A 6,905-nucleotide genomic window follows, 5' to 3' on the forward strand; every position below is an offset into this window, starting at 1 on the left:
ACCCATTGCCATTGTTCTTGAGTTCTCAGTAGTCCTCATTGTCCGCTATGTTCAGCGAGTCTGGTTTTATCCCAGGCTTTTTCAGACCCAGGCCAGCTGGCCTTGGTGAGTTCCCGATAGAACATCCCCATTGTCTCAGTGTGTGGGTGCACCCCTCGTGGTCCTGAGTTCCTTGCTCATGCTCTCTCTCTTTCTGCTACTGATTTGGACCTTGAGATTTCTGTCCAGTGCTCCAATGGGCACTGAGCTGAACAGAGAATTCTCAACAGAAGAAGTTCAAATGACCAAAAGACACCTAAGGTCATGCTCAACTTCCTTAGCGATCAGGGAAATGCAAATCAAGACAACTTTAAGATACCATCTTACACCTGTCAGAATGGCTAAAATAAAAAAACACCAATGATAGCCTTTGCTGGAGAGGTTCTGGAGAAAGGGGTACACTCATCCATTGCTGGTGGGAATGCAAACTTATACATTACATTTTTAAATGAACTACACAATCCCTTAATCAAGATCAGAAACACATATACATATCACAAAATTGACCTTAAATTTAAATCACTAAAGCAAAATCCATATCAATGCAAATTATTCATACCTATCCCACTTATGTAATATTATATCCTTCTGTAGTCTTTGATGGAGCTGAAGAATAGATAGTTATAGTTTTACTTAGTTATAATAAAAAGATAAAGTTAATTTAAATATTGTAACTGTAATTCTTGTTTGATAACTGTTTTGTTATATGTAATTTTATTATGTTAAAGTTAAAATCTTTTTTTTTATTTAAGCAGAAAATGGGAAATGGTATGGGAAGTCCTTCTGTATATGTGTTGCTTTTATTGGTTAATGAAAAAAAAAGCTGTCTTGACCTGTGATTGAGTAGAGTAGAGCTAGGCGGGGAAAACTAAACTGAATGTTGGGAGAAAAAAGGCAGAGAAAAGAGAAGTCATGTAGCCCCCTGCCAGAGACAGCTGCTGGACATAACCTTGCCAGTAAGCCACATGCACTCAGCAATGTGGTGTGCACAGATAAATAGAAATTGGTTAAATTAAGATGTAAGAGCTAGCCAATAAGAAGATAGAACTCACAGACCAAGCAGTGATTTCATTAATACAACTTCTATGTGGTTATTCGGGGCTGAACAGCCAGGAACAAACAAGTAGCCCCCTACAATATTTGACAGTTTTAATTAAAACTTACCTTTGAAGTGCCAGCCCGCCCTGTCAATATAAACTGCAAGTAAAAAATGAAGTCCGGTTTTTTGTTTTAAACATTGCTGCAGCAATAGTTCAGTTAGGGATGTACTTGCCTTGTACACGTTACTATCCAAGTCTGATACACAGATCCAAGCATGTTTGTATTTATGCCCCCAACATCCTAGGTGCTATTTGATTTTTTAAACACAGCCCTTAAGGAAGTCAGACTGGGGGTGGGGGTAACTGAGAGTATTTTTCCCTCTTCCAATGTGACCACACTGAGTAACTCCTTCCCCTGCTTTTCACTATTAATTTAGCTTCTTTGATTGACTTATTGGGAACAGATGGACACCTCTAGGGGTCACTGGCTGGGACTTGTAATTCCAGTAGCAATATGGCATCCATAAAGGGACAAAAGACATACTCTGTGGTGTGTGCCACCCACAGCAAATTGATCGTGGATGGAGAGGAAAGATGGAAGCTCTTAGCTGATGCTAGAACCATTTTCCTCCAGAGGCTGCATCCCTCTTTCCACTGCGTCAGGAGTGTCACTGACGGAAGTGGTGACACCAGGAACCTGCCTGCATCAGGAGAGTCACTGACAGAGGGGATGACATCAGGAACCTGCCTGCATCAGGAGAGTCACTGACAGAGGGGATGACATCAGGAACCTGCCTGCATCAGGAGAGTCACTGACAGAGGGGATGACATCAGGAACCTGCCTGCATCAGGAGAGTCACTGACAGAGGGGATGACAACAGGAACCTGCCTGCATCAGGAGAGTCACTGACAGAGGGGATGACACCAGGAACCTGCCTGCAGAATCACTTTCCTCATACGTTGTTCAGTGCCCCAACCTTGAGTCTGCTGTTTTCTTTGTGAACCTAAATTGACCATTTCTAGACTTGACCTGATCTCCCGCCTGTGGTGGCCACTGCTCTTCTGTCCCCTTGTGCTGCCTCACCTCTCCCTGCAGCCCTGGACCTGCTGCTTTCTCTCTAGGTTTGTGAGGAGAAGGGCGAGTCCCCAGAGTCTCCATTACACAACTTCTCTTCCCTGCTTTCATGACATTTGCGGAACTTTTATATCCAGAGTCAGCCAGAATATAGAATGCCTTTCTCTTTGGCCTCTGGACACCATGAAGTAATTAGCTGCTCCAGTTCATAATGTACTGTCTCCCTGCAGGATCAAAAGCACCAACTGATCAAGGATAGAAGCTCCCAAAACTGTGAGCCAAAGTAAGCCTTCCTCTCTCAAAAGACATTGTGTGTGTGTGTGTGTGCGTGCATGCATGCGTGAGTGAGTGTGTGTGTGTGTGTTTTTAGGACACTCACTTGTTCGTGAACATGTGAAGGCCAGAGGTTGTCCAGTATTTTCCTCTATTGTTTTTACTTGCTTTTTCTGAGAAAGGAACGTCATCTGTGCTGGACTGGCTGGCTAGTTTGCCCCCAGGTTTCTTGTCTTTATTTCCTGCACTGGAATACATATTCAGGACACGACACTCAGCTTTTCATGTGAGCACTGGGGACCTGCACTCAGACCCCCGTGCTGGCGTAGCACTTTGCCCATTGGGCAATCCCTTACTCTAACTTTCCTCTTTCAGCTGGCTGATCTCAGAGCCAGCAAAGCTACCACAGGGACAGCGTGAGTCACTGGGCGAGCAGCGTGCTCTGGGTCATCCCAGACTCAACCAGGACAGCCTAGCTAGGGGACAGACCTACGTGTAACTCAGAGCAGAGGGGGACAATGCCTCTCTAACTAGTACTGAGTTTTGTTTCCACTTCCAATCCTTCTTCCTTGGATGATAGACACTTGGTTTCAGCCTTGTGAGACTCTGACATCACACTGAGCAGTGTGTTGCTGTGATTTGATCCTTTCCGAAATACATATAGTTATGGATATGATATATAGACATATAGTTTTTTCTTTATTTTGTTTTGTTTTCCAAGATAAGGTTTCTCTGTAGCTTGAAGCCTGTCCTAGACCTAGCTCTTATAGATCAGGCTGGCCTCGAATTCAGAGATCCTCCTGCCTCTGCTTCCTGAGTGCTGGGATTAAAGGTGTGTGTCACCACCACGTGGCAGACATTTAGTTATGAATATGACATGTATACATATGGTTTAAAAGATAATTTAGGGGCAAGAGAGGCGAGATGATGCTGAGTAGAATATTTGCCACTAAACCTGAGGCCCTGAATTCGCATCCCCAGGATCCACGTAAAATACTGTGGAGGCGCACATCTTCCATCTCAGCACTTGGGAGACAGACACAGGCATAGTGAGCCCCAGGCCAGCCAATGTTGCATAGTGAGACCCTGCTTCAAAACAACCATTGCAAGGCTAGGTAGGTATCATTGCCTGTGTGGACCCACAACCACAGCCTGGGGGAATGGGAGCCACAGAAATTAACCCTTGAAGCCAGCCACTCTATATAAAACAGCAGAGCTTTGGGTCAAGTAGAAAATATCTACAAAAAAATAAAGGTAGAGAGCAATAAGCAAAGACTCTGAGGTTGTGTACACTGCTGAGATTGTACATAGCACACACGTGCACCATGCCCACAATGTCAGGATTCTACATAGCGCACACATGCACCCCACCCACACTGATGAGACTGTACATAACACACACATGTGCCCTCCCCCCCCCACATCTACCGCAGAGAGAGAGAGAACTTGACTCTTGTTGGAATGTTGGTCTCAGTTCCAGGACTTGAGTTTGAGTGGTGATGGACCAGCAGAGTGTCATGCTCTCTGGGATCACCCAGGATCCACTCAGTCGTGTCCTGAAGATGCCATGCTTGCTTTGGGTTTTATTATTGACCCATGAGGATCTCTCTGTCCTTGCTTCTTCTGCAGTACCTCCAGAAGGCTGCCTCCTCTCCAACCAAGTCCCATCCACCCCTGGACCTTGTTGTGTGGGGAGCAGAGCAGAGTTTCCTTTCTTGGTGAAGTTTATGAACACCTGGTCTTCTGGGGGCTACTGCCTCCACATTTGAGATGAGGGGACCCAGCTTCTGCAATCTTTTGTCCCCCTCCCCCAAAGTCTGCTATCCTGGTAGAAGCTTGTGCCCCTCACCCTGGGCCCCCCTCCTCTGAGACAGCAGGTGTCTCCATTAACCTTTGAGATGAAGAAAGCCTTTGAAGGAAATAACTATGGGAATTAGCATCTGCCTGCTGTCCCTGGGTAGCAGGATGTCTGGCTGCCCTCCTTGCCTTGGTGTTATCCAGGAACCTGGAAAGGACACTGAACAGGGAAGCGGGGAGCCAGGCCAGGGCAGAGTCCTGACTTCCTGTTTCCAAGCTGTGCACTCGGGGCCAAGTCACTTGACTTCTCTGAATGTCCACTTCCTCAGGTCCCACAGTTCATCCAACACAGTCAAGGGGACCAAGGCATAAAAATGCACCTTTCTTCTGCTGCAGCGAAAGACAAGACTGCCCATGTTCCTCTACCCCCAACACTGTGTCTGAAGCACCCTGAGTGTTCTTCATCTGGGCTAGCTATGTCCTGCTCACCCATCTAAATGAATAAAAGATCCACTCCCCTTCCTGTCGTGCCCCTCCCCTGCTTAGATGTAAGGTGTGGTGCATGCCTGCTTTCCCGCCCTATCGCTACTTTATTCCCGTGAACACAGGGTGTCAGGAATTGGCAATGATTTTCCCTTTGTTCATTCACCTTCCTCCCAAAGCCAGCCAGACTCCAGGGTGAATGTTTTTCCTATTTAACTGCCAGAACAGGGCAGACCTGAAACAAGAATTGTGGCAGGAGAGAAAGCTTGTTTCCCAGACCCTCCCCAAGGGGACCTGTCCTTCTGCACCACAGCCTGGGCTGTCAGGGAGCAGATGGGACATCCTGTCCCCTCCACCAGCATTGCTACCTGACTCACCAGGCTCACACAGTTCATGCTAGCTGGGGTGGCTGCAGGCAGACCGGAGATACCTGCTGTGTAGAAATGCTGCCTTTTCCCGTGCATTGCTTCTTGCTCTTACCATCTTTCCGCTCTTTTCTCCTAAGGTGACCCCCGGAACCTGGGGAAGGCGTGTGATATGGCTGTTCCATTTAGATCTGAGCACTCAGCGGGCTCCTATTCTCCATACTGACCCGTTAGACCCACTATGGGTGTCTGTGTTAACCACCATTTACTGAAAAGGAAATTTCTCTGCTCAAGATTGAGAGATGCATTTCCATGGATATGTGTCATGAGAAGCCTGTTTAACACTATGTCCATTTAGCAAAATTATAGTACCGTGCTCTCACCTGCAACCTCTGGCCTTGCCAACACAGGGTTTGGCCCATTAACAAAACATACAAGGCAGGAGTTGCAACAAGTCTAGACAGCTTTAAATCCAATCAGAAAGTAATTCGGCTACTCCAATAACATTTGCTGCGCTGGGTACATCCCACCTTTGCCATCGTAGTTCCCAGGGCTCACCGGTTGGGAAGTTTGTTGATACCTTTCTCCCTGGAAGTGTATATAGACTCTTTCAGAACTGTGGAAGCTAGCCAGTAGGAATGAGGCTTCCAGGCCGTCATGAGCCTGATTTCTCAGTGTCTTGTGAATACATGGTGTCAGCAGCAACAGCATATTACCATAAAGTTTTGGAGGGGAACCAAAACAATGGCAATAACCTGTACTTTTGGTATATTGGACACCATTGGCCAACAATTCAAGACGTAACCCAGTCCTAGTACTGACTGGTTTTTATTTTATTTATATTTTGGTGGCATATGGTATCTAGTGGGGTATTGCCCCCATTCCAGCATATCTCCATTTAAACTCCGTGACAGTGTGTGCGTGTGCATGTGCGCACGTGTGTGTGTGTGTGTGTGTGTGTGTGTGTGTGGTGTAGTGTTAAAAGCTTCTATGTACTAATTTCTATATGGATTTTTCAGAAGAGGTAGTTACTGTCAGTTCCCCTCCCCACACCCCCTCGTCTATCCTGTTGTTCTATCCGCAGCCCATTTAAGCCTTCCTGCTCCATTATTCCCCTCCCCCGCATACCATCTGTGTTCTGCCTTCCTTCCCTTGAATGCCCCCCAGCCCCTTACTAGTCTCCTCAATTTAAACACGCATATCGGAACTTCTGCTCTATCTGCACATATGAGAGGGGATTGCGATGTTTGTCTTCCTGGGCCAGGGTTGCTCCACGCAGGTTGGTTATTTCTGGCTCCACCCATTTACCTGAACATTTCCCTGAACCCTTTCCATTAGACTGTTTCAATTTTCTGGCATTTTGAACACAGCAGCAATAAATGTGGACAAGCAAGTATCTCTCTGAAGTACAATACAGAATCCTTTGGACTGTGCCCAGAGGGTGCCTACAGCTGGTTCATACTGTAGACCCATTTCCAGCTCTTAGAGGAACCTCCACGTTGATTTCCAGAGTGGCTGCACCATTTTTATTCCCACCAACAATGAATAAGCGGTTCCTTTCCCCAGATCCATGCCAACATTCACTGTCTTTGCTTTTAAATATTGGCCATTATGACTGGAGTAGGATTGAGTTCAATGCTCTGGACAGCAAAGATATCGCACTCAAAACCGCCGATCAAGTGAGGAAGGTCTGCCTGCTACACATCTGGTAGTGGGTCCAAGCACATATATAGCAAAAAAACTGAATAGCAAGAAAAATAAACCAATTAAAGAGTGGCATGGAAATGAACTAAAGAAAAAAGAAATAGAAATGTCCAAATGGTATTTGGTATT

Source organism: Alexandromys fortis, unplaced genomic scaffold (genome assembly GCF_014885135.2).
Source record: "Alexandromys fortis isolate MF-2015 unplaced genomic scaffold, M_Fortis_MF-2015_v1.1 scaffold_121, whole genome shotgun sequence".
Taxonomy (NCBI): domain Eukaryota; kingdom Metazoa; phylum Chordata; class Mammalia; order Rodentia; family Cricetidae; genus Alexandromys; species Alexandromys fortis.